This window comes from Aotus nancymaae, unplaced genomic scaffold, assembly GCF_030222135.1.
Source record: "Aotus nancymaae isolate 86718 unplaced genomic scaffold, 86718_ANA_hifiasm-v0.15.2.pri h1tg000011l, whole genome shotgun sequence".
Classification (NCBI taxonomy): domain Eukaryota; kingdom Metazoa; phylum Chordata; class Mammalia; order Primates; family Aotidae; genus Aotus; species Aotus nancymaae.
The window spans coordinates 88036250-88064187 of record NW_026988422.1 but is presented as its reverse complement, the minus strand read 5'-3'; the positions used below and the strand labels follow the sequence as shown (position 1 = coordinate 88064187).

The window sequence follows — 27938 nt, the reverse complement described above, 5'->3', positions numbered from 1 at the left end:
TGGTGGCACACACCTGTAGTCCTAGCTACTCAGGAGGCTGAGACAGGAGAATCGCTTGAACCCTGGAAGCAGAGGTTGCGGTGAGCCAAGATCGCGCCACTGCACTCCAGCCTGGGCAACAGATTGAAACTCCATCTCGAAAAACAGAACAAAAAAAGACTAGAAAAAACCAGCCAGCCATGGTGGCTCACACCTATAATCCCAGCACTTTGGGATGCTGAGGTGGGAGGATCACTCGAGGCCAGGAGTTCAAGACCAGCCTGGGCGACATAGGGAGACCCCACCTCTACAGAAGTAAATAAATTAGCCGGGAGTCAGCTACCTTACACGCGTGGTGGGCGCCTGTAGCACCAGTTACTCGAGAGGCTGAGGCACAAGTGTCCCTCGTGGTTATAGTGAGCTATGATTGTGCCACTGGACTCCAGCCTAGGTGACAGCAAGACTGAAAGTGGGATACAATTAAAGCCATGCTTAGAGGCAAGTCACAGCCTTAAATACTTACATTAGAAAAAAAGAAGCGCTGAAAGTCAGTCGTCTAAGAGGGGCTTTGGGACTGCTGGAAATGTTCTGTCTCTTGATCTGGACGCTGGTTACATGCAAGTGTTAGGCTTGAAAATTCATTGAACTGTTCATTTGTGGTGGGTCCGCTTTTCTGAATGCACATTTAAATGGTCAGTTTGGGGTGGTTTTTCTTTTTTTTTTGAAACAGAGTCTCATTCTGTCACCCAGGCTGCAGTGCAGTGGGGTGAGAGCTCAGCTCACTGCAACCTCTGTCTCCTGGGTTTAAGAAATTCTCCTGCCTCAGCCTCTTGAGTAGCTAGAATTACAGGCACCCACCACCACGCCTGGCTAATTTTTGTATTTTTATTAGAAATGAGGTTTCGCCATGTTGGCCAGGCTGATCTTAAACTCCTGACCTCAAGTGATCCTCCCACCTCAGCCTCCCAAAGCCCCAGGATTACAGGTGTGAGCCCCACTCCTGGCTTGGTTTTTCTTTTTCTTTTTCTTAAGAGACAGAGCCTCTGTTGCTCACGCTGGAGTAGAGCCCTGATTTGTGTGTGTGGTTGTATTGCGTTGTCAAATGCTCTGGGAAACTTCTGCGTAGACCCAGACCTTGAAGTGTCCTCCTCCCCCAACTGTTCCCTCTAGGGAGCTTCTGAGGGTTATTTTAGGGGTCATCTGAACTGGATTGAGGGATGCCTAGACGGCTGGTGAAGCACCGTATCTGGGTGTGTCCGGGAGGACTTGTGAGTCAGCAGCCTGAGAGAGGAAGACCCGTCCTTGGTGTGGGCAGGACAGCATCCCATCTGCTGGAGGCCCAGCTGGAACAAACAGGCAGAAGAAGGGGGATTTGCCTTCTCTCTGCTCTTCCTCTCCACCTTTCTGAGAGCACTGCTTCCCTCCTCCTGCCTCGGTACATTGGGCTCCAGGCTCTTCCGCTTTTGAACTCCGGGACTTGCACTGGCGGCCTTTTGGAACCTCTTGGGCCTGATGGGAACTACCTGGCTGGCTCCCTCATTCTGAGGCTCAGAACTGAGCCATCTCTGGTTCCCCAGCTTGCAGGCCATCTGTCATAGGACTTCACCTCGGTGAGCCTTCGAGTCAACTCCCCTAATAAACCCCTTCCTTATATCCTGCTGCTTCTGTCTTTCTGGAGAACCCCGAATAATAAAGAGCTTAATCACATTTTTGGGCCGAAAAGGGCAAATCTCTCATTTGGCTGTTAGTCGTCTGTTGACTGCGCTGGGCTTTGGGGCACAAATGCGCTACGGCAGACTTGCTTGCTGGCCAGATTCCCCAGGCCTTCCCGCAGCCGCCCTGCCTGTCGCCCACCAGCAGCAACATCTCACCTAGAGGCTAAATCCTGGGAAGGGAAGGCCCTTCTGGGTCTGCTCAGGGCTGCAGGTGGGGCTTTGACACCTCGGAGAGTTCTCAACCACGGGCTGGAAGGAGCTGGTATACAACCACCCCGGCTCCCGCCCTCCCAGCTCCACGTTTCACATTTTCCCCCAATTCCCCTGGAGGTTACACCGCAATTGCCTGCCATAGCTACCTCTCCATCCCCATCTCACTTATCCACTGCTTTCTGGCATTGCTATGACAAAAACACCACAGACTGCACCCCTTACCAACCACAGAAACGTATTCCTCTCTGCTCCGGAGGCCGGGGAGTCCAAGGTCAAGACCCCAGCAGTGTCTGGCGAGGGCTGCTTCCTGGTCCGTAGATGTGGTTTCTCAGTGTGTCCTCATGTGGTGGGAGGGATGAGGGTCTCTGGCCACTTTTTAAGGGTACTAATCCCATTCCTGAGGGCTCTGCTCCCATGACCTAATCACCTCCCAAAAGCCCTACCCCCAATACCACCATCACACATGAACTTGTGGAGGGACACACACATTTAGGCCATGTTAGCTTCTCAGTGTGGGCTCCAATCCTTGTCTGAGTCCGCTTCTGGAGAAATCCCACAGATCTGGAGTGTCCTGAACACCAGGGGGTCCTCGACGTGGGTGGGGCGGGGTGGGGGAGGGGTACAGGGTGTGGGCCTGCCGATGCAGGTCTCTTTGGCAGGGTGAGATACCAGGGGCTGGACAGGCCTGGCTTGTGGGAGAGGAGGCAGCTCCAGGGACACAGAGAGAGGGTCGTGGGGTGGAGAAGGATGGGCCCTGCTTTCTCCAGAACACTCTACTGCCTCCCCTTATCTGAGACCCCTTGAGAGCATTCCAAAGATGATCACTTATTCCCCAAGTCCTGGGTTCCTAGGTGAGTGGGTGGCAGCAGAGACCTGGCTCCTTTGCCCCTTTACCCAGTCTGTGCCCTGGCTCCTGCCTCCTCCCAAAACACAGCCTGGCCCGCACGCCCCTCAGGGTCAAGTGATACAGCTCAGCCCAGCGTGGGAGACACACCTGCACCAGACCCTCACCTCCCACCATCCATCACCTTTGACTCTGAGCCCCACGTGGCCAGTCTTAACGCTGAGCTTCTGCACATGCTGTTCCTCTCTCCTCCCTCCATGGGTTGTGTGCCATGCGCCCTTTTTTCTCAGGGTAAATGCCTTCTGATCCCAACTCTGCTCTTCCTCCATAGCCCCCCAGTGTGCATTTGTCACGCTCTATGGTTCTGGTTAGTGAAGCCCTCAGGCTGTGCAGGGCTGGGTGACGGGAGTCCGCAGGGGAGGGGCCGGCCAGCAGGAGGCAGCCAGGGCCGGGCATCCCTGAGGCTGTGGTCCCTCCTCCTTCGAAGGTGAGCTCTGGGCACCAGTGAAAGCCCCCTCTTTGCCCACTCTGCTCTGAGTTGATTTCCAAACCTGGAAAAACGGAGATCTTAACGCTGGGCACATCCGTTGCCAGAAAGGCGCTCGGGAGTGAATGGGTTTGGCATAAAGACAGCCATCTCCAGGGCCTCGGCCTCCACAGCCCCCACAGCCTCCTACCCAGCGGCTCGGTCTCCGAGCGGGTGAGTGCGCGCCGCCGTGGCTGCACCAGGCTTGCTGGTGATTTGGGGAGAGTTACGTGGCCCCTCTGAGCCTGGGTTTCCTCACCTGCATGACCTGAGGGCCCCAGGCAGAGGAAGGGAGGCCCGGCTGGGCCAAGCCAGCTCCTGTCTGGGGGCTGCCGGGCTGGAAAGAGCAGGAGCAGAGGGCAGCTTCCGTGGCACACACGAGACGCGGAAAACTGGCCCAAGGAGCTGGGGACGGATGAGATTTTGAAATATGTGCCTGGTTTCCCCTGAGAGACGAGTCCAGAATCCCATTTTGAGATACAGCCCCTTCCCACCCCTGGGGGACGAGGGAGCCCGGGGAACCAGCGTCGCATTCTTCTCTCCTGAGTTCCGGAATCCACCGCCGAGAGCGCGATCCCCAAGCTCTCAGCGCCAGGCGCTCGGCGAGAGGCGTTTCTGGAATTCCAGCGAGGCGGCTCTGCCCACCAGGGAGCCAGCCCCGGACCCAGAGCTTACTCCTGGGACCCCGCGGGTGCAGGGCACGGGTGTGGACAGGAACTGTCCCCCGCCCAGGAGGCACGGAGACCCCGCGGGAGGCGCGCGCGGCCACCTGTGTCCGCGGGGAGTTGGGAGGCGGTCGGTTTTAAAAGGCTGCCTGGGGAGCGTGGTGCTGAACGGGGAGGGCCAGATTTACTCTCTCGGGGCTTCCGTAGTGGCTGCCCCGCTGCACCCAGACGCGCCTGTGCAGAGAACAGGTGCCGGGGGGGACCGAACGCACGGAGCGCGGATTCCGGGAAGCTACGCGCGTCCCCGCTCGGGGTAACTGAGCAGGCGAAAGCGCCCGCCGGGGAAGCAGGAAGGGACCGGTCGGCTGGGCGGCAGGGCAGGCGAGCCTGGGGACAGAGGCCAGGAGGGAGGGGACGGCGGGAGGGGCAGGGCTTTCGTTTGGCCTCACCTACTTTTTAGGATGGGGAAGCCGCAGGGGAGGTCCAGCGGCCAGGAGGAGGGCGCCGGGGCGCTGCGGCGATGGAGCCCCACTGTGTGCCTCCCCGCAGGGCCCGCCTGGCCTCCGGCACCGCCTGCACTTACGGGTGACCGTGGGGGCCTTGGCGCGTTGGGAGGGCATCCCGGGGTGACAGCACGTGTGCCCAAGGTGGCCTGCTTGACTCTCTCGAAGCTTCTTCCTCTCGCCCCCCAGGCCTAGAACTTAGGGGCTCACACCCACAGCCCATCAGCCAAAGAGCCTGGGTCGCCCCCAAAGGGCCTCCTGGGACCTCATCTCCCAGACCCCAACCCCCAAGCTTGCAGGGACAGAGGTTCAAACCTCTGCTGGGAGCGAGCAGCTGCTGTTTCCAACAGGGCCCGGCCCAGCTGATGAGCAAAGGCAGTGGGGTGGAGGAGGGGCAGGGCTCTGCTTACCTGCGGAGAACAGACAGGTCCGACCCAATGCACTTATTCCACAGCACAGGGAAAGGCAGCAGCCCCCAGCCCCCAATGACAGTACAGAAAAGGGGAGGCAGCTGCCCCCTCGTGATGTGATAAAATTGAAATAACTGGCATAACCACTGGAAAAGACGGATTACAGAGTTTCCCCTTCTTTTTTTACGTTTACCTTTTTTGTAAATAGAGATGGGGGTTTCACTATGTTGCTCAGACTGGTCTCCAACTCCTGGGCTCAAGTGATCCTTCTGCATCCGCCTTCCAAACTGCTGGGTTTATACGAGTGAGCCGCGGCACCCGGCCAAGGCCCTCCTTGATGATGCTGTGTTTGAATATCTGAATGATCTAAGAGACTCAAGCTAAAGCTACTGGCCTTAGCAAAACAATCTGGTAAATCGGCAAGAGGAAAAGTGTGTTCAGTAATCAGTCTTTCCTTCCATTCCAAGGATGAGGTTCTGTCGATGGCAATGGCAGATCTGTTCCACCCGGAAGAGTGACGAAGAAACATACAAAGCTTGAGACGGTCTCCAAGGCAGGCACAGAACCTACACGAAGAAAACCACGGAATGACGTAGAGCAACATCCGGCCAAGGCCAAGCAATGCCAGGTGGAACCCGGGTCTTTTCAATGACTAAAATTACCCAGAAGTATATACAGAAGAATAAATGCCTAAGAACAGCCAAGAGCAGAACAAAAAAGGTAAGTGCGGCCCGTCCGGGAGGCTCCCACCTGCAGTCCCAGCACTCTGGGAGGCTGAGGCGGGCAGATCACTTCAGTCCAGGAGTTGAGACTAGTTCTAGCTTAGGCAACATGGCAAAACTCTATCTCTATGAAAAATATAAAAATTAGGCTGGGCGCGATGGTGCATGCCTGTAATCCCAGCACTTTGGGAGGCCAAGGTGGTGAATAATGAGGTCAGAAGTTGGAAACCGGCCTGGCCAACCTGGTGAAACCCCATCTCTACTAAAAATACAAAAATTAGCCAGGCATGCTGGCGGGCGCCCATAATCCTGGCTTCATGGGAGGCTGAGACAGGAGAATCGCTTCAACCCGGGAGGCAGAGGTTGCAGTGAACCAAGATCATGTCTTTGCACTCCAGCCCAGGCAACAAAGAGCAAAACTCTGTGTCAGAAAAAAAAAAAAAAAAAAATTAGCCAGGCTTGATGGCACACAGCCTTGGTCCCAGCTACTTGGGGTTCTGAGACGGGGGAATCAATAGAGCCGGGAGGTAGAGGCTGCAGGGAGCCATGACCGTGCCATGTACTCCAGCCTGGGTGACACAGCAAAACCCCGTCACAAAGAAGGAGAGAGAGAGAGAAGGAAAAAAGGAAAAAAAGGAAGGAAGGAAGGGAGGAGGGAGGGAGGGAGGGAGGGAAGGAAATAGAAATAGAAAAATGAGCAAAGAGTGTAAATAAGCAATTCATGAAAGAGCAAAGAGAGGTGGCTGACAAACATTTGAAGAGGTTCTAATTCACTAGCCATCAGGGAGTGTCAGTCAACTCAAGCACTGCGGACACAGGGCTCTACCGCAAGTGTCAGGCACAGAAAACAGGCCAGCACCCAGTGCTGCCACAGGGGTGAGGGCCCAGGGACCCTCGTTTGCTGATGGCAGAAAAGTGAACCGTTCTAATCACCTTGGGAACCAGTCTCTCAACTGCAAACACAATTAAGAAGACAAACGGACCCTGACCCAGAAACTCCTGATGCATTTTTTTGTAGTAGCAAAAGAAAAAAAAATCATAAAGAGAATGCCAATATAAGTAAATGGCTCCTTCGTTCATCAGTGCACTCAACAAATACACACCAGACCACGTGCCTGCCGCTGCTTTAAGATCCCAGACTATGGCAATAAGCAAATAAAAAAACTTTAGCCCTTAGGGAAGATTTATTCAGTAACGGAGACAGAAATAAACAAATACATACATTTAAAATGTTAGGTAGCAGCAGGTACTAAGATAAAAAAATAATCCGGGAAAGGAAAGAAAATTAAATTAAGGCAACAGCTCCATCTGCATGCAATAGCGTCCAAGATAATTAAGTACTTAGGAATAAATCCGACCAAGGAGGCGGAAGACTTACACACTGAAAACCACAAAGCATTGCTGAAAACAATCAAAGAAGAGCAAAATAAATGGAAAGATATTCCATATTCATGGATAGGGAGACTAAACATTGTGAAGATGTCACTACTACTAAAAGTGATCTACAGATTCAGTCAGTCTCTGTAAATATTCCAACAGCCTGGAGCGGATGTGGTGGCTCACACCTGTAATCCTAGCACTTTGGGAGCCTGAGACGGGTGGATCACTTGAGATCAGGAGTTCTAGGCCAGCCTGGCCAACATGGTGAAACCCCATCTCTACTAAAATTACAAAAATTAGCCGGGCATGTTGGTACATGCCTGTAGTCCCAGCTACTCAGGAGGCTGAGGCAGGAGAATTGCTTAAACCCGAGAAGCAGAGGTTGTAATGAGCTGAGATGATGCCATTGCACTCCAGCCTGGGTGACAAGAGTCAAACTCCATCTCCAAAAAAATAAAAAATAAAAAATAATTCCAACAGTCTTTTTTTCTTTTTCAGAAATAGAAAAGTCAATCCTCAAATTCATATGGAATTGCAAGAGACCCCAAATAGCCAAAATAGTTTGTAAAAAAGAAAAAGTTGGAGGACTCACATATCTTCACTTCAAAAACTTACTACAAAGCTACAGTAATTAAAACAGTGTGGTACTGGCATAAAGAGTGACGTATAGAGCAATAGAGTAGAATAGAGAATCCAGAAATAAGTCCTCACATATTTGGTTAAATGATTTTTGGCAAAGTTGCCGAGACCATTTAATGGGGGGAAAGACAGTCTGTTCAACAAATGGTGCTAGGAAAACTGGATATCCATATGCAAAAGAATGATGTTGGCTGATGGTTCCCATTCTGTTGGTTGATGGTTCACTCTATTTGTGTTTCTTTTGCTGTGCAGAAGCTTTTAAATTTAATTAGATCCCATTTGTCTATTTTGGCTCTTGTTGCCATTGCTTTTGGTGTCTTAGTCATGAAGTCCTTGCCCATGCCTATGTCCTAAATGGTATTGCCTAGGTTTTCTTCTACAGTTTTTATGGCGTTAGGCCTCATGTTTAAATCTTTAATGCATCTAGAGTTAATTTTTGTATAAAGTGTCAGGAAGGGGTCTAGTTTCAGCTTTCTGCATATGGCTAGCCAGTTTTCCCAACACCATTTATTAAATAGGGAATTCTTTCCTCATTGCTTGTTTCTGTCAGGTTTGTCAAAGATCAGATGGTTGTAGTTGTGTGGTGTTATTTCTGAGGCCTCTGTTCTGTTCCATTGTTCTATAGCTCTGTTTTGGTACCAGTACCATGCTGTTTTGATTACAGTAGCCTTGTGATATAGTTTGAAGTCAGATAGCAGGATGCCTCCAGCTTTTTTTTTTTCCCCCTTAGGATTGTCTTGGCTATGCGAGCTCTTTTTTGGTTCCATATGAAGTTTAAGGTGGTTTTTTTCCAGTTCTGTGAAGAAAGTCATTGGTAGCTTGATGGGGATAGCGCTGAATCTATAAATTACTTTGGGCAGTATGGCCATTTTCATGATATTGATTCTTCCTAACCATGAGCATGGAATGTTTCTCCATCTGTTTGTGTCCTCTCTTATTTCCTTGAGCAGTGGTTTGTAGTTCTCCTTGAAGAGGTCCTTCACATTCCATTTTAGTTGTATTCCTAGGTATTTTATTCTCTTTGTAGCAATTGTGAATGGGAGTTCACCCATGATTTGGCTCTCTGTTTGTCTGTTATTGGTGTATAGGAATGCTTTTCGCACATTGATTTTGTATCCTGAGACTTTGCTGAAGTTGCTTACCGTCTTAAGGAGATTTCGGGTTAAGACGATGGGGTTTTCTAAATATACAATCATGTCATCTGCAAACAGGGACAATTTGATGTCCTCTCCTCCTATTTGAATACCCTGTATTTCTTTTTCTTGCCTGACTGCTCTGGCTAGAACTTCCAATACTATGTTGAATAGGAGTGGGGAGAGAGGGCATCCTTGTCTTGCCAGTTTTCAAAGGGAATTCTTCCAGTTTTTGCCGATTCAGTATGATATTGGCTGTGGGTTTGTCATAAATAGCTCTTATTATTTTGAGATGCAATCCATCGATACCTAGTTGATTGAGAGTTTTTAGCATAAAGGGCTGTTGAATTTTGTCGAAGGCCTTCTCTGCATCTCTTGAGATAATCATGTGGTTTCTGTCTTTGGTTCTGTTTATGTGATGGATTACGTTTATAGATTTGCAGATGTGGAACCAGTCTTGCATCCCAGGGATGAAGCCGACTTGATCGTGATGGATAAGCTTCTTGATGTGCTGTTGGATTCGGTTTGCCAGTATTTTATTGAAAATTTTTGCATCAGTGTTTATCGTGGATATTGGCCTGAAGTTTTCTTTTTTAGTTGCATCTCTGCCAGGTTTTGGTATCAGGATAATGTTGGTCTCATAAAATGACTTAGGGAGGATTCCCTCGTTTTGTATTTTTGGAATAGTTTCAGAAGGAGTGGAACCAGCTCCTCTTTGTATGTCTGGTAGAATTCGGCTGTGAACCCGTCTGGACCTGGACTTTTTTTGGTTGGTAGGCTATTAATTGCTGCCTCAGCTTCAGGCCTTGTTATTGGTCTGTTCAGGAATTCAACTTCTTCCTGGTTTAGTCTTGGGAGGGTGTAAGCGTCCAGGAATTTATCCATTTCTTCTCGATTTACTGATTTATTTGCATAGAGGTATTTGTAGCAATCTCTGATGGTATCTGTATTTCTGTGGGATCAGTGGCCGTATCTCTTTATCATTTTTTATTGCATCTATTTGATTCTTCTCTTTTTTATTAATCTGGCTAGTGGTCTATCTATTTTGTTAATCTCTTCAAAAAACCAGCTCCTGAATTTATTGACTTTTTGAAGGGATTTTTGTGTCTCTATCTCCTTCAGTTCTGCTCTGATCTTAGTTATTTCTTGTCTTCTGCTGGCTTTTGAATTTGTTTGATCTTGCTCCTCTAGTTCTTTTAATTGTGATGTTAGGATGTTGATTTTAGATCTGTCCTTGCTTCTCTGGTGGGCATTTAGTGCTATAAATTTCCCTCTAGACACTTCTTTAAATGTGTCCCAGAGATTCTGGTACGTTGTGTCTTTGTTCTCAATGGTTTTGAAGAACATCTTTATTTCTGCCTTCATTTCATTGTTTATCCAGCAGTCATTCAGGAGCAGGTTGTTCGGTTTCCATGCAGTTGTGCAGTTTTGAGTGAGTTTCTTAATCCTGAGTTCTAGTTTGCACTGTGGTCTGAGAGACTGTTAGTTGTGATGTCCATTCTTTTGCATTTGCCGAGGAGTATTTTACTCCAATTATGTGGTCAATTTTAGAATACGTGTGATGTGGTGCTGAGAAGAATGTATACGTATATTCTGTGGTTTTGGGGTGGAGAGTTCTGTAGATGTCTATTAGGTCTGCTTGGTCCAGATCTGAGTTCAAATCCTGGCTATCCTTGTTCATTTTCTTTCTTTCTTTTTTTTTTTCATTTGAGACAGGGTCTTGCTGTGTCACCTAGGCTAGAGTGCAGTGCAGTGATATGATCGTAGCCCACTGCAGACTCGGACTCCCAGGCCCAAGTCAAAGGGATCCTCCCACCTCAGCCTCCCCGGTGGCTGGGACTACAGGTGCCTGCCACCTTGCCTGGCTAATTTTCCCTTATTTTTTTTTCTCTTAAAGAAATGAGGTCTCACTATGTTGCCCAGGCAGGTCTTAAACTCCTGGCTTCCTGTGATCTTCCTATCTTGGCCTCCCAAACTGTCGGGATTACAGGTGTGAGACACCACACCTGGCCTGTGCCTTTCATTGTATATTAACTGTGCTTCAGTTTTAAAACGAGGAAAAAAGCACGGGAAGAGCACGCCGATGTCTACCCAAAGACGGCGCAGGAGCAATCACAGCGGCAGCTTTCACATTCTGAAAGTTGGAAAGCACCCGAAGGGCCATCAGTGGGAGAATGAGCACGGTACAGGTGCAGTGCTGCTGAGCGGTAAAAGCAAAAAGCTGTGGCCAGCACAGCGTGGGGAATCTCATGCTGTATTCCTGAGTGAAAAGAATTGCACGCAAAAAGGAACGTGCTGCATGATTCCATTTAGCTGAATTCCACTGACAGAGCGGGGGTGTGGGGGCAGAGGGAAGAGCACTAGTTGCCCTGTGGACATGGGAGCTGCTTGCAGGGCACCGTGAACGCGGCGGTATTTACAGGAATGCCCACACATGGGCACCGTGAACGCGGCGGTATTTGCAGGAATGCCCACACATGGGCACCGTGAACGCGGCGGTATTTACAGGAATGCCCACACATGGGCACCGTGAACGCGGCGGTATTTACAGGAATGCCCACACATGGGCACCGTGAACACGGCGGTATTTACAGGAATGCCCACACATGGGCACCGTGAACGCGGCGGTATTTACAGGAATGCCCACACATGTAAAGAGTATCTGACTGTGCACCTAAGATTGAGCGTGGTGCTATGTGTAAGTTAATCTCAATCAAAACATGTTAAGAAAGAAATAGTATGTTTTTAAACAAAATCTCACTCTGTTGCCAGCCTGGAGTGCAGTGGTGTGATCTCGGCTCACCGCAACCTCTGCGTCCCAGGTTCAAGCGATTCTCCTGTCTCAGCCTCTGAAGTAGCTGTGATTACAGTTGTGCGCCATCGTGCCTGGCTAATTTTTGTATTTGTAGTAGAGACGGGGTTTCACCATGTTGGCCAGGCTGGTCTTGAACTCCTGACTGCAAGTGATCCACTCACCACGGCCTCCCAAAGTGCTGGGACTACAGGTGTGAGCCACTGCACCTGGTCTTTTAAATATTTTTAAACAAACATTAGCATGCATCCGGGGAGTTTGTTAAACACACAGAACATACAGCTGAGGCAGGCAGGGACATTCGGCAGCGTCGGGGTCAGATTCTGCAGGGTGAGGCAGCCATTGTCAAAGGTATGTGAAAAGGTGTGTGAACCAGCCATTGTCAAAGACGCAATTCCATCTTCCATAGGGGCCAGGTAAAATGATGCCAAAACCCACTGGGCTGCATTCCCAGATGGTGAAGGCATCCTAAGTCACAGGAGGAGATAGGAGGTCGGCACAAGACACAGGCCGTAAAGACCTTGCTGATAAAACAGGCTGCAGTAAAGAAGCCGGCTAAACCCACCAAAACCAAGATGGTGACAACAGTGACCTCTGGTCGTCCTCACTGCTACACTCCCACCAGGCCGTGACAGTTTACAGACGCCATGGCAATGTCAGGGCCTTACCCCACATGGTCTGAAAAAGGAGGCACAGAGAATCCACCCCTTGTTTAGCATATAATCAAAAACTAACCACAAAATGGTCAATCAGCAGCCCTCGGGCCTGCTCTGTCTGTGGAGTAGCCATTCTTTTAGTCCTCTACTTTCTTTCCTTTTTTTTTTTTTGAGACAGAGTTTCGCTCTTGTTACCCAGGCTGGAGTGCAATGGCGCGATCTCGGCTCACCGCAACCTCCGCCTCCTGGGTTCAGGCAATTCTCCTGCCTCAGTCTCCCGAGTAGCTGAGACTATAGGAACGTGCCACCATGCCCAGCTAATTTTTGTATTTTAGTAGAGACGGGGTTTCACCGTGTTGACCAGGATAGTCTTGATCTCTTGACCTCATGATCCACCCACCTCGGCCTCCCAAAGTGCTGGGATTACAGGCGTGAGCCACCACGCCCAGCCCCTATTCCTCTCTATTTTCTTAATACACTTCCTTTCACTTTACTGTATGGACTCACTCCAAGTTCTTTCTTGCGTGAGATCCAAGAACCCTCTCTTGAGGTCTGGATCAGGATCCCTTTCTGGTAACACCATGAACTAGAGACTCACTCCCAGCCCTGGATCCCCACGCCTCTGCCCTTGAGGCCTGGGGAGCCAGCCACCTCTCCGGCCCCTGCCCTGAGCACTCTGGTCTGTCTGGCCAGCCCTTTCTCTCCGAGCATGGCCCCTCCCACCCCCACCTGCCTTCTCCAGCCTTGCACCCGGCAGGAACCTGACGAAGGAGAGCCCACAGCCCCTGGGGCACCTGCACTCAGCCCAGCCCCACCTCCCTGCCCTGTCCCTGGCCTCCCCCAGCCCCTGGCGGCTTCTCAGCTGCTGCCTGAGCACAGGACAGGAGGGGGTTAGCCTTATCATCTGCCTGCCTCTCCAGGCCTGCAGGCGCCAAGCCCCCCTGCACACCCCTACCTCCCCATGGGGCCTCCCTGCTCCCAGTTAGCCTCCCAGGGAGGCTTCAAATCGCAGCCTGGCTGTTTGTGCTGGGGCCCAAGACCCAGGAGGATTCAGACAGCACTTGGGGCCACACGACAGTGCCTGCGGCATGTGAAGCACCGCCCTCCCCTGGACGGGCGTCCACCCCAGGGCTTCCACGCCAGCCTGTGCCCGCCCCACGCAGGCCTTTCTCTGCGGCTCAGGTGCCCGCCTGCACCCCAACCGCAGCGCTGGTGCTGGGGTCACCGTCCTGCCCCACGCTGTCACTGTTCACGGATCCCGGTCCTGGGCGCCCTCTCCCAGCCCCCGCCCCACTCCACAGTGGAAGGACCAGCAAGGCCTCCCCCTCCTACGCATCTCCAACGCCTTTTCCCTCCTTCCCGCGGGCCCTGGGGCGGGGGCGGGCCTGGCGTTTCCCAGCGTGACCCGGACAGCCTCCCGCTGACGCCCCTGCTCCAGCCACCTCCTCATTCTCCACTCAGGAGACAAAGCGACCGTCCCGAAAGCAAACCGGGCCACCACTCCCAGGGAAAATGTCCCTCCACTGCGCCCCACCCGTGTCCGCGGCCCCTCGGGACTCAGCGCCCGAGGTCTCCTCGCCGTCCTCCCCGAGGCGCCTCCTCCGAGCCCACCCGGCCCCTGGCCCCGCAGGCCCTCGCAGTCTCTTGCCGTCCGTCTCGCCTTGCGAGGGACCCGGGGCGCCCGCGGCCTCCGCCCTCTGAGCTTGCGCGCCCACCCCGGGGCCCCCAGCGCAGTTCCTGGGCAGGGCTGGAGCGCAGCAGCCCCGGGACGGGCGGTTAGATCCCCGCGCCGCCGAGGCCGAGGGCTGCCTTCCCACTCGAGCCCACCCTCCGGCAACCCGAAAAGCGGATTCCGGCCGGGGCCGTCGCGGCGTTGGCCGCCAGGAGGCGCGCGGGGTGGGCGCGGGGAGCGGGAAGCAGGGAGCGGAGAGACGGCGGGCGCGAGTGCGGAGCCCGCACGGGGAGACCGCGGGAGGGTGCTCCTCCGGGGCGCCCGGGCGCCCGGGCCGCGGGAAACGCGCCTCCCCAGCAGGGTGGCGGGCTCTGGGGCTAGCGCTCCTCGCCGCAGACAGCGCTCTGGTCCGGCCACCAGTGGCCAGAGGACGACTTGGGAAACCCCCCACGCCCCCTCCTCCCCGCCCCCCCACCCCCGCCGTCGCAGTCTGCTCAGCTTCCCAGAAGGACCAGACGTTTCCCTTAGGGGCTTCATTTTGGGAACTCCCTTTAAAGTGCTTCATTATGTGGCAGTGTCTTGGGGGCGAGCCTCGGCCACACCCTCCTAGGGACAGTACTCACCCCACCTAAACCTAAGAACAGGGGTTCCCCAGCCTCATCAGACACCCCACCTAACCCTCCCAGCCCACCCTCCGCATTTCCCCCTGCCGCAGCGCCCCCACCATTGCCTTGCCCGTGTGCCAACCATCCATCAATCCATCCAACGATTCATTCAACTGTCCGTCCATCCTATCATCTCCCAACCATCTAGCCATCCATCAATCCACCATCCAACCATCCACTATCCATCCAACCATTTACCCATCCCACCATCCACCCATCAATCCATCCAGTCATTCAGCGTCCTCCCACCCAACCACGCAACCGTCCATCCAACCATTCACCATTCTAATACCCATCTAACCATTTATCTAACCATCTGCCATCCTAGCACCCATCTATCCATCCACCATTCTGTCATCCAGACAGTATGCATTCATCCAACCCTCCAACCATCCATCATCCCTCAATCCAACCATCTACCATTCTACTATCCAATCATTTATCTACCCATCTACCATCCTACTAGTCATCCATCCATCCATCCATCCATCCTACCATTCATCCAACCATCCACCACACAAACATTTATCCTCCCATCCATCCAACAAGCCACCCATCCAGTATCCATCCATCCATCCATCCATCTGCCCATCCAACCGTTCATTCATCCTTGATCTATCCAATCATCCACCTGCAACTGTTTTTGGTTTTCTGGCGGGGGGGGGGTGTTGAGATGGGGGTCTCACTCTGTCACTCAAGCTGGAGTGCAGTGGCATGATCTTGGTTTACTGCAGCCTTGCCTGCTAGGCTCAAGCAATCCTCCCACTTCAGCCTATGATGTGGCTGTGTCCCCACCCAAATCTCATCTTGAATTCCCATGTGTTGTGGGAGGGACCTGGTGGGAGGTAATTGAATCATGGGGGCAGGTCTTTCTCATGCTGTTCTCGTGATAGTGAGTAAGTCTCACGAGACCTGCTGGGTTTATAAGGAGGCATTTCCCTGCACAAGCTCCTTCTCTGTCTTGTCTGTCGCCATGTGAGGTGTGCCTTTCCCCTCGCCATGATTGTGAGGCCTCCCCAGCCACGTGGAAACTGGAAGTCCTTTTGTAACTTGCCCACTCTCACTTATGTCTTTATCAGCAGTGTGAAAACGGACGAATACAGCCTCCCAGTGAGAAGCTGGGACTACAGGCATGTGCCCCCATGCCCAGCTAATTTTTGTATTTTTCATAGAAAAGGGTTTTATCATATTGTCCGGGGTGGTCTCAAATTCCTAGATTCAAGAGATCTACCGAACTCGGCCTCTCGAAGTGCCGGGATTACAGGCGTGAAGCACCGTGCCTGGCCCTGTACCTGTTTTGAGAGGCATCTCGGTTCCTGGGGGGTGTAAACTTACTGTCCTCTGTCTAATTCCTCTTCCGCTCTCCATCCTATAATTACACCTCAGGCAGTCCACAATGTTAAGATACCAAAACAGTCCAGTTGGTTTAAAATATCTATCTCGTACCCAATCTAAACCCCCTTTCACTATTCCGCCATTGCTGGCCACATCTGTGACTCAGTCGACCTAAATAGGAGCAGAGGTGTGGTCTGCTTACCCACTCTCGCACCGCAGATGAAGGAGCACAATGGATCTGCCGCTGGGACATTTTTACCTCTCACCTTCCTCTCCTGGGCCGGGCCTTCTCGGTTGGGGCAAGGAAGTGGAGGCAGGGAGGCGAAGACCCTCAGAGTGGGGAGATGTCCCTGTTTTGTCCTGGCCTGGTCCACTTTCCCTACCATGTAATAGTCTCCATGTAAGTGGGTCATGTTTATCTTTGGACAGCAGACAGCCGCATCTGGACCCTCTATTCCTGAGACCGCCCAAGAGCAGCTGCCTGTTCCCTTAGGCCCACCAGCCGTCCACGGCTCAAGCTCTTCTCCAGGATCAGTGTCCTCCAGCTGGCCTGGTGCCCCATGGGGTCTTATTTTCTGGCCCTCTTTTAACCCCTGCTGCTGCCCGTGGAGCCTCTGGCCTGCGTGCTCTGGGAGGCTGCCTACTGCAGACCACTCCACTCAGGCGTCCGTGCCACCTGGGAGACACCAGCAAGCAACCGGAGGGAGGGAATGTTCAGGTCGTTTAAATACGTTTTCTAGCTCCCTCCAGCATTAATGCCAAGTCTCTGGCGGCAGCCACAGCCCTCCATGAGGACAGCCTTCACGGGGCAGCCCTCCTCCATGGCCCAGTTCTCAGCGGGTCGGGAAACATTAGATGTCACCTGTGTCCTTTCAACCCTAAGGACAGGCATGGCTTTCTGCTTTGAGAGCCTCTCAGAGCCTCACCTTGCTTCATCTGCTTCTCGAGGCATGCCCACATCTCTGTAAGTCATCCTTTCTATAAAGTCTCTGCATTTGAACTGTCTGGGGTGGGTAGTGCTTCCTGATAACCCCTGATGGACTCTGCCCCTGATGGACCTCGCCCTGGGTGAAAGGAACACGCTCAGGAAACAGATCTTCCAAATAGGACCTGGGCACTGCGTTTTCACACATCTGGTGGAAGCCCAGCGTCCTCCCTAAGGGGCAGTGGGACATGGATAACATGACATGCAGTAACACCACAGGCATTCAGACCATCGTCAGCGACGGGCGGGCACTTCCTCAGACCCACCACTGTCACTGCTGTCTCTAGATCACTAGCAAGGGCTAAATCCCAGCATAGCCCAGGGGAGACTTGCAAAATCTTCTCAGGGAGGAAGAACTTGTTAATTTATATTGGTCAGAACCTACAGGTTCATAATACCTGTAAGAATAGATTCTAAAAGGATTGGACCAAGGAAAGTAAACATGAGATTGGGTCAGGACAAATTTGTTTCTATGGGTGCACTCATGGAGGACTTGACTTTTTTTTTTTTTTGAGACAGAGTCTCACTCTGTCACCCAGGCTGGAGGGCAGTGGTACGATCTCACAGAGTCTCACTCTGTTGCCCAGGCTGGAGGGCAGTGGTACGATCTCACAGAGTCTCACTCTGTCACCCAGGCTGGAGTGCAGTGGCATGATCTCGGCTCACTGTAACTTCCACCTCCCGGATTCCAGTGACTCTCCTTTCTCAGCCTCCCGATTAGCTGGGATCACAGGCGCCCGCCATCACACCCGGCTAATTTTTTGTATATTTAGTAGAGATGGCATTTCACAGTGTTCGCCAGGATGGTCTCGATCTCCTGACCTCATGATCCGCCCGCCTTGGCCTCCCAAAGTGCTAGGATTACAGGCGTGAGGCACTGCACCAGCAGAAGACTTGATTCAACCTTGTGACTGAGCAGCTGGGGGCGGCTCTAACAGCCCACGTGGTTGGTTAGCTGCAGCAGAACCCTGACTCCAGCTCCCATCCAGGGAGTTCCTAAACCTCAGGCAGTCCATAGAGCCAAAGCTCCTTCAGTAGAAGAGCCGCTGGGCCCCTGTGAGACCACAGGGTAGCTGGGAACTGGGAGAAGGGCACGGCCGGGTCTTCAGGCGTTACTGCACGCTGACTCTTCCTGGGGACCTGACATGCCACCGCGGGCAGAGCAGAGGATCATGGAGGCCAAAGAGCCCATGGGATGGTCCAAGTCAGCCCCACAGCAGGCCCCGCAGGCCTGAGGCTTGTCTGTGGTTATTCCCCCAGGTTCCAAATGTATTGCGAGTAGACACCTGGCACGGCATAGCTTCTATATTGGCTCGGTGATTGATAAATGAGAGTTAATAAGGTAGGAAAGGCCGAGCAGAACACCCGGAAACTGCACCCCAACTCCACCGAAATTATACATTCTGCCAAAGAAATGGATCCCTGAGGGAACTGGAATTAACACTGAGGGAATGTGTTCTCTTTCCAGGTTTACAAGGGGGCGTAGTTTTAAAGGGCAAGAATTTCCCAGTGCCATGGCCCCCTCCCATCTCTCTCCATCCAGGAAATTTAACAGTTGATGTTTAAATTTCGCAGGCGCGGTGGAAAAAACTAAAAGTCAATCATCCAGCGGAAGTTCTAAGGAACTCCCTTCATTGGCCCAGGGTCACCATTAAAGACATGAAAGTCACAGGGGTGGTGCTCCTTCTTCCATCCGGTGGTAGCGAAATGATGGCCCCCAAAGAGGTCCATGGCCTACTCCCTGGGCCCTGTGAATGCATCGCTTACTTGGCAGAAAGGGTGTTCAGTGTGATTAAAGCCCTTGTAATGAAGAGGACCCTGGAGGACTCAGTTGGGGCCAATGTCAGCACAAGGGTCCCTACAAGAGGAAAATGACCAAGGTTGGAGGATCCCTTGAGCCCAGGAGGCAGATGCTGCAGTGAGCCGAGTTCACGCTCCTGCCTGGGCGACAGAGTGAGACCCTGTCTAAATACAAGAAAAGAAAAGAGATTCTGTATGGGCCCTCGGTGCCCCCTCAGGAGATTCATGATGAAGACCCTGAGAAACACTGAATGAGCTAGTGCGGTCATCTGCCAAAACCTGTTCTCCATTGAGAAGCCCCTCCTGGCTTGGTTCCTCGGCCCTGAAGACCTGATCGGGGAACACCAAGGGACTCCGTGAGCGGCCCGCCGTGAACCTGGTGCAACATACAAGCATCAAATGACACACGCACGGTGGCCTTCCTGTCATGAGATAAAGCCAGCACGTATGAGACCGAGCCGAGCAGGGCCGGAAGGTCTTCGCCAGGATTCGCTGGAGCAGATGATTGCCCTGGCCTCGCAGGGCTGCGCCCGGCTCATTCACAGAAGAGAAAGCAGACACCAAACTGGTTCACCTGCGGGGGCCTGTGTGGTGAACTGTGCCACAGCCCCTGCACAGACAGCCGCACAGGGATGGCCTGGAAGACAGGGAGGGGCCATCTCGGGGGGGGGGTCAAACGTCCAGCAGCACCTCACTCGGAGGACAGGGAGGGCCAGAGGACAGACTGACATTGATTAGGCCTGGCTCACAGGCAGGAGAGGGCTCTGTGAACCGGGGAGGGGAGCTAAGGAGCTGCTTGAAAGGGCAGGGGCTGAAGACATTTGTAATCCACGAAAATGCAGGAAGCATCCCCTGCAGAGGAGGGGCTCAAAACCAGAGAGGCCTTCTGTGGACAGACACGTCACAGTCTTGCCACACCTCTGCCGTCCTTGCACGAAGTGGCCGAGGCCACAGGCGTGGTGGCCACACCGGCTCCATGGCTTGTTTACCCCCACCAGACCCTTCCAGCAGCATGGACAGCTGGGCGCCCGTCTTTCCAACAGCAAGGACGGTGTCTGAGCCCCGATATGGAACCCCCCAGTGGGGAGGGCGGCCAGTCTCCGGGAAGCAGGCAGAGCACACCACGTGCCTTCTGTCAAGAGCCAGTCCTTGCAGGAATGGGTCCTCTTAGGGTCCTCCCGCCAGCGTGCCACCCTTGGCCTCCTTCACTGCCTTGGGATTCCACAAATGACACTTGCAATCCAGGGCCTCGTTTCGGAGGAAACCCAGCATGGCGATAAGCTTGTGTCCATCAATTCCACTGGTCTCATTCCATGCCCTTCACCCAGAAGCAGGCAGCCGGACAGACTGATGGAATGGCTCCACTGGGGAGACTGCACCCCTGAACACCGAGACACAGGCCTGTGGGAGGCAGAACAGACTCCTAACCTGGGACTGACCAAGGAGGCCGTTTTCCTACCACCAGCATGCAGAAGTGGAGGTAGCCATGCCTGTGAGAGGCCTTCTGCGGACGGAGAGATGCCAGTCACGGCCCTGCCTCACCTCCACAGTCCTTCCACAGAGTGGCCGTGATGGCCAATCAGCTACTGAAGGATTTTTCTTTCCCATTCCGGTATGGTGGGGTCACAGGAGTGGCAGGCCCGCCTCCCGGTCCTCAGGGGAATGTGGGTCTGCTTCCCCTGCTCAGGAGCAGAGATGCCCTCCTGCCCTGTGGGGTCTCTTGCTGCAGAGCCGACCACTGGACAAGGGAGCTGTGCTGGCCAGGGATCTCTGAGGAGGAGTCTCTTTGGAGAGATCTCTGCAGGAAGGTGGGAATGCTGCCTCAGGAGGTGGGGAGGAAGCACTATGTCAAAACCCAGGGATTCTGGGGCACCACTTAATATTCTCACGTCCCCTAATAAAGCTCAGTGGAAAACTAGGGCAGCTCCCACAGACAGAGCCATGAGGCCCAGAGCTGGCCTGCGTGAGGTCTCGGGTCGAGGCGTCTGGTAGAGACCCCAGCCTAGGCGTAGCAGGGGGGGAGTGCCTGGGACGTGTGGGGAGACGGAAGCTGCTGTGGGTTGGTGTCCCCCCAGATTCATATGTCAGAGGCCTAACCCCCAGGACCTCAGAACGGGGCCTTGTTTGGAAATAGGGTCGTTGCAGATGTGATTCATTAAGTTAGGATGAGTCATCCCGGGAGTGCAGGCCCCTATTCCCTTGTGACTGTGTCCTTATAAAGACAGCTCCCCGGGAGAACGCCATGTGACGATTTGGGCAGAGATTGGGGCGCTGCCTCCACCAGCCAAGGAACAGCAAAGATGGCCAGCAAAGCCCTAGGGAGGGGAGGAGAGGCCAGCTTCCCTGCCACTGACCCAGAAGGAACCAGCCCCGCTGATAGCTGGAGCCGCCAGAACTGTGGGACCACACACTGCCGCTGTTCATGTCCCGCTGGTGGCACCTCCTTACAGCAGCCATAGCACACAGACGCAGGAGCTGTGCTCACCCACGCGGGCCCCTGACTGCTCCTGCGGTGTAGAGAGCAGTGGCCAGCACTACGCTGACCCAGGGGCTCAGCCTCCGTCCTGAGGCCCATGCGGTAGAGTGCCTCAGGCTGGCCTCCTCCAGCTCAAGGGACACGGCCCCTCAGCACCTGGCCCCTTCCCTCTAGGTTGCTGGAAACCCCAGAATTCCTGCCCACACAGGCCTAAGCCTGCTTCTCAGATGGCAGGCTTCTCCCTGGGGTCTCCTTCCCCAGTGGACGATTGTAAGGCTGGTCACCTCGCTGGGAGCTCAGATGCACACCCGACCCCCCTTTTTTTTCCGAGAGCTCGGACACGTCCACCCCTTGCACAGCCTAGCCTTCCCTTAAAAACCCCGCCAAGATGCAAACGAAGTCTTGTAACTTTAACCAGTAGCAGTCAAGTCTTGTAAGCAAACAAAGTCTTTTAACTTTAAACAGTAGCAGTCAAGTCTTGTATGCAAACAAAGTCTTGTAACCCTACCCAATAGCAGTCCCGTCTTGCCCACACCCTGCTCCCCCACAACCAATCGAATGCCTCCACTCCCTATAAAACCCCACGTCTAAGAGGAGTCCGTGCGACTTCTCCGGCCCCTCCTGTCAGACCACAGAATCTCGCCTGGGAGCCGAATAAATCCTTCGCACTGGATCTCCTTGTGCTAGCCTCAGTTTCTTCCTTTTAAACTCGGCGAGAACCTAACAAACCTTACAGACAACATCGCTGCATGCACACGTCAGGCTCAAGTGGTGGCTGTTTGTGGTGGGCAGTGGGCAGGGCCAGGACGTCTCCGGGAGGGCCTCGGCGGTGCAGGGATGAGGAGTGGGCCAGCCGCAGCGGGAGCAGCGATCACGCACTCAGCGTATTGCAGGTTAGTTCACCATTTCCTTTGATCCTCTTCTTTCCCGAGACCTCTAAGGAAGAATGAGTAGTGGCTCAACACAGTTCCGATTTCCGTGGGAAGTGCCGCCCTGGTTTCTCCCGTCTGAGGTGAGAAATTCTTTCTCTCGGTGAAGGACAGTCGTGGAGGACAGGATGCGGAGTGCAAAGGTGGGCTGTGCCGTGATCCTCCGCTGGCCGCCCAGTGCTGTGCTCTGCCAGGGACATCACCCCCTTCCCACCAGTTCCTGCAGGAAGTGGCCGGTGGAGCTGCTGGCAGGAGACTGAAAGACGGGAGGCCACTGGGGCCTTGCTCGCCACCCCTCCCTGCTCAGGCGCTGCCTCTGGAGCCACACCTGCCCTGCAGCGCCCACGGGGTCCTCGCTCTGCTGGGATCCAGGCAGAGGCACATGAAGGTTTGCAGAATTCAACAGGCACATTTTGTAAGCTCCTCCTTAAGGTACAAGGACGTACACACGCACATACACACACACATGCAAAGACACACACACACACACACACACACACACAGAGTGTATATTTTAATATAGAAATATGTCTTATTTCTTTGTTTGCTTTTGGCTAAATTGTGTCCCTGCCCCCACCAATTCATATGTTGAAGTCCTAACCCCTGTCCCTCAGAATGTGACTGTATTTCGAGATGCGGTCTTTTCAGAGGTAATCAAGTTTCAATAAGGTCACTAGAGTATCCCATCTGATGGGCGCCCTCATAGAGGAGATTAGGACATACACAGGGAAGACCACTTGAAGACACACGGAGAAGATGTCATCTGCAAGCCAAGGAGAGGAGCCTCTGGAGAACCTAACCCTGCCGACACCCCATTTCAGACTTCTGGTGGCCAGCACTGTGAGAAATAAATTTCCATTGTTGGCCAGCCTTGGTGGCTCACGCCTGTAATCCCAGAACTTTGGGAGGCTGAGGCAGGTCGATCAAATGAGGTCAGGAGTTCGAGACCAGCCTGGCCAACATGGTGAAACCCTGTCTCTACCAAAAAACACAAAAACTAGCCGAGCACGGTGGCGGGCGCCTGTAGTCCCAGCTACTGGAGAGGGTAAGGTGGGAGAACCGCCTGAAGCCAGGAGGTGCAGGCTGCAGTGAGCTGAGGTCGCGCTCCATTGTTTAAGCTGCCCAGGCCACGGTATTTTGTTTGAGCAGCCCTGGCAGGCTGTAGATAGATGATATGGAGAGAGATGTACAGAGATACTTATTTATTTAAGATATGTAAATTCTCTAAGTCACATGACTCTGCAAGTACATTTCTGGGGTCCCTCCCAGGGCCTGAGAAAGGCCCATGAAGGTGAGGGGCCCTGACTCTCAAACCTCGTCAGCCTCACTGTGAATCTGCTGAGGGCAGGAACCCTGGTTTCTCCCATCCTGCTCGGGCATGGGGTAGGGGCAGCTCCCTCACACGGCTGGTCTCTGGGCACCTCGGCCCCTGGTCTGTTCCCTGACCCTTGCCTGACCTCGCAGGAGGGAGCTCCAAATCCTGCAGGCCCCACCCAAGGCATTCTCGCCCAAGGCCTGCCACCCTGCCTACCTCCTTACCAGTTTGGTGCCTGCTGCTCACAGGCTCCCACATTTGGAAATACCCAGGGTGGTGGGCATTGTCTCCACATTCAACTGGACAGCCTACCTTCAGGGATGATAAGCCCAGCCCGCTGAGAATCGCTCTGCTCCCAGGGGGGACAGCAGGGCTGTCTGCAGGGAACGTAGTTTGGGGGCTCCCAGCTGGGGACTGAGACGCCGGAGTCCTCACCTGCAAGCATTTCAAATGCACACCCTTACTGCTTCAGGGGTGACAGGGGTGGGAATTACTGCATTGTGCCTGTCAGGCTGTGGGCGCTGAATTCCCTCCCTCCTGCAGCCAGGACAGGGGAGGGTGTGACAAGAGGCTGCCAGAGCTGTGTAGCTTCTTTTTTTTTTTTTTTTTTTGAGACAGAGTCTCACTCAGTCGCCTGGCTGGAGTGCAGTGATGCAATCTTGGCTCACTACAACCTCTGCCTCCAGGGTTCGAGTGATTTTCCTGCCTCAGCCTCCTGAGTAGCTGGAATTATAGGCGTGTGCCTCCACACCCAACTGATTTTTGTATTTTTGGTTAAGACGGGGTTTTACCACGTTGGCAAGGCTGGTCTCAAACACCCTGCTGGGCCTCCCAAAGTGCTGGGATTACAGGCGTGAGCCACTGCACCCGGCTAAGCTGGGTAGCTTCTGTCACTTTCTTGAAAGCCCAGGGGTAGAAGCCTGGGCCCTCGGTCGGATCTCTCTTTAGAATATGGGGATCGCATCTTAAGCAAAATCCAACTGTGGAATCGGGTTGCTTGTCTGCCCTGCTCCCTCCCACTTGCCCAAACACTGTGATGGGGGCTGAGCTGGGGTTCCACCACATAGGACCACAAATTGAGTGCTGCAAATGGCAAAAATATATTCGCACAGCTCTAGAGGCCGAACAGCAAGGTGTTGCGGGGCTGTGCTCCCTCAGAAGGCTGGGGGCCCTCCCTCACTGCTCTCCCAGCTTCTGGTGTGGCCACAGTCCTACCTTCCTTGGCTTGAAGCTGCAGCACTTCGAGCTCTGCCTCAGTTGTCACATGGTCGATGGTTAATTTTATGTCGACTTGACTGGGAAAGGGGATCCCCACATAGCTGGTAAATGTGGTTTCCAGGTGTGTCTGTGAGGGCGTTTCTAGAAGAAGCTGGCACTTGAATTAGTATAGTAGACTGATTAAAGAAGACTCACCCTCACCAGTGTGGGTGAGCACCGTCCAATCTGAGGACCTGAAAAGGACAAAAATGTGGAAGAAGAATTTGCTTCTGTTTGAGCTGGGACGGCCATCTTCTCCTCCCCTCAGGCCTTGGACTCAGACTAATGATGCCATGGCTGTCTTGTTTCTTCAGCATGCAGGCGACAGATTGACAGACCATGGGACTACTCAGCCTCCACAATCACGTGAGTCAACTCCTATAGTAACTCTTCTCTCATAAATGCATTGGTTCTGTGTATCTGGAGAACTTTAATGCACATGGCCTTCATGTATCTGTGTCCAAATTTCCCGCTTCTTATAAGAACAGTGGCCATATTGGATTAGGGCCACCCATACAACCTCATCTTAACTTGATTATATCTGTAATCAATTACATTCCTAATAAGGCCATACTCACAGGTACCGGGAGTTAGGACTTCACCGTAGCTTTTTTGGGGAAATAATTCGATTCATAACAAGTACAAATAATTGAATCCACTCTGGCTGGTTTAAGTAGAATTGAGATTTCTGAAGAGTTGTAGGATGGCTCACAGATCGGGCTTTCTGGGAACAATGGCAAGACCCCTGCCAGAACTGGTCTGAGTAGGGGTTGGCTGCTCCGGCCAGGCCCAGAGCTGCTGTGGTTCTGCTGTAGCAGGAGGCTGACACAACCAGTGTGAACTCCAGAAATATGTTGTCTGGTTTGCCAGGACCAAATTTAGCAAAATGGTTGCCCCACCGTCAGCCCCTGGGTGCCCCGGCATGGCAGCCTCTGCCTCATCTCCCCTAGCGGCAAAGAGGGGCAGACCAAGGAAATCCTGAGTTCTAAGTGGGAATGACAGAATGCCCCTTGAGAGAACTATCGAAATGCAGAGAAGATATTCAAAAGATGGTGGGCGGCCCCAGTGACAGATATCCATCGCCATAACTGTCTCCCCGACTCCTGTTCACTACAGACACTGGGAATGCTTAGTGCCAACTTCTCCAAGCTTCACAGTGGCACTGGGCACATGACTTGCTTCTGGCCAGTGAGATGTAGGTAGAATCCAATTCAGGAGCCTCTGAGAATTTTGTTTTCATGATCAAAGAGGCAAACATCTGTGTAACTATCATTTCCCAGTTCTTACAGCCAGAACACGGTGTGATGTCTGGAGCTGTGACAATCCTCTTGTGACCATGAGGGAAAGTCACAGAACTGCAGAAGTGCTGGCCCTGATACCACTGGGCTGCTGAAGTAATACCAGCCACACCTACCTCCAGGATTCCTGTTGTGGGAGAAAAATGAATCCCTATTGGTTCAAATCACCACACTTATTGGAGTTTCTGCTGTGAAGCCAAAAGTGCTTCTAACAGATACATTATCCATCTACGTATCTATCCTATAGTTAACAAAGTTTTTATTTATTGTTTAGAGATGGGGGCTCACTATGTTGCCCACCCTGTCTGGTCTCCAACTCCTGCATTTAAGTGATCCTCCTGCCTCAGCCTCCCAAAGTGCTGGGATTATACATGTGAGTCACAACCGGCCTAGGTTTTAAGCAAATGAATGGTATGATTAAACTTGCTTTTTAGAAAGAATTGGAGGAGGCTGGGCATCGCAGCTCATGCCTATAATCCCAGCACTCTGGGAGGCTGAGTTGGGCGGATCACTTGAGGCCAGGAGTTCGAGACCAGTTTGGCCAACATGGCGAAATCCCATCTCTACTAAAAATACAAAAATTAGCCAGTTGTAGTTGGAGGCTGAGACATGTGACTCACTGGAACCCAGGAGGTGGAGGTTGCAGTGAGCTGAGATCATGCCACTGCACTCCAATCTGGGCAACAGAGTGAAACTCCATCTCAAAAGGAAAAAAGCCTGTGATCCCAGCACTTTGGGAGGCTGTGGGTGGATCACTTGAGGTCAGGAGTTCGATACCAGCCTGGCCAAAATGGTGAAACCCAGTCTCTACTAAAAATATAAAAATTAGCCGGGTGTGGTGGCAGGCGCCTGTAATCCCAGCTACTAGGGAGGCTGAGGCGGGAGAATTGCTTAGACCCAGGAGGCAGAGTTTTTGGTGAGCCAGGATCGTGCCACTGCACTCCAGCCTGGCACCTGGCGACAGAGCAAGACTCTGCCTCAAAAAAAAAAAAAAAAAAAAAAAAAAAAGAATATATACATGAAGGACTGGAGGAAAAATAAACAGGGAGAACGCAGGTGAAGGAGCTTCTTCCTGAGGCGTCAGCCGTAGGAAGTTGTTAACTGTTAGCAGGATTAGGGAAGTGGAAGTGTTGAGGGATTCCCAGATTTGCACCAAACCAAACTCTCTCAGCCCTCCAAGTAGCGGTATTTTCCCCTAGACCTGGCGTGTCCCGACCTTCTGAGACGGGGTCAGGGTTCTCCCCCATGCCATTGCTGCGTCTAAACCATCTTCTGCCACCCTGGAGGGAAATCCACCTTCCACCTGGGCAGCATGCCGCTCTCGCCTCACCCTGCTGCCCAGCCCAGGCCTGCGCTGAGGGCCGGGGTCAGTCCACCCAGCAGACAAAACCCAGAAGGTCTTTCTAAAGCCGGGCCCGGTCAGGCGGGTGGACGGCTCCTCTCCACAGAGGCCTGGCACGGTGGGCAGTGCAAACTCCCTTGGCAATGCCGAGGGTCGGGCAGGAGCACGCCCTGGCCCCGTGACCAAGACGCGAGCAAGGCGCAGGGAACGCGGCCGGCGGTCGCCGCAGGGCTGGAGGAGCGGCGCCACAGGGCAGCAGAAGCTCGCAGACCTCCGGGAGGGACGCGGCCCGCGGCTCCCTGCAGGCCCCCTCTGCCCGGCCCGGCGGCCACGCGGGTGGACTCGGCGTCCGCGACAACAGCCCCTCTGGGCCGGCTCCGTGTTCACGCCTCAGCGTCAGTGACGGCGCCAGACACAGACAGGGACACAGGGAGGCTGGCGTGGGGCTCGGGATCCCCGCCGAGTGCGCGTAGCGCTCCACGTAAAGCGCAGCCTCGCGGCACAAAGGCTAGGAAATCGCTGGCGGCGCCCATCCTCGCGGCCCGCTTTTTGGGAGGGGACGGCGACGACACGGAAGTCGGCACGCGAGCATTACCTCAGGAGGCCGGCGCAAAATCCCGGCCCCGGCGGAACCCAGCTCCCAGGCTGCTCGCGCTCCCGGGGGGGC

At 53.5% G+C, this 27938-nt stretch overlaps 2 long non-coding RNA genes across 2 annotated transcripts; one reads left to right on the top strand and one right to left on the bottom strand.

The window, feature by feature from the left end:
• Positions 1-4196: 4196 nt before the first annotated feature.
• On the top strand, positions 4197-21803 carry LOC105730167 (uncharacterized). The gene is made up of 3 exons (XR_001110401.2): positions 4197-4255; positions 5323-5575; positions 18430-21803. It is a non-coding gene; the product is annotated as an uncharacterized LOC105730167 (long non-coding RNA).
• Positions 21560-26911, bottom strand: LOC135274302 (uncharacterized). The gene is made up of 2 exons (XR_010342155.1): positions 24590-26911; positions 21560-22485 (listed from the first exon to the last, which is right to left on the bottom strand). It is a non-coding gene; the product is annotated as an uncharacterized LOC135274302 (long non-coding RNA).
• Positions 26912-27938: the final 1027 nt, after the last annotated feature.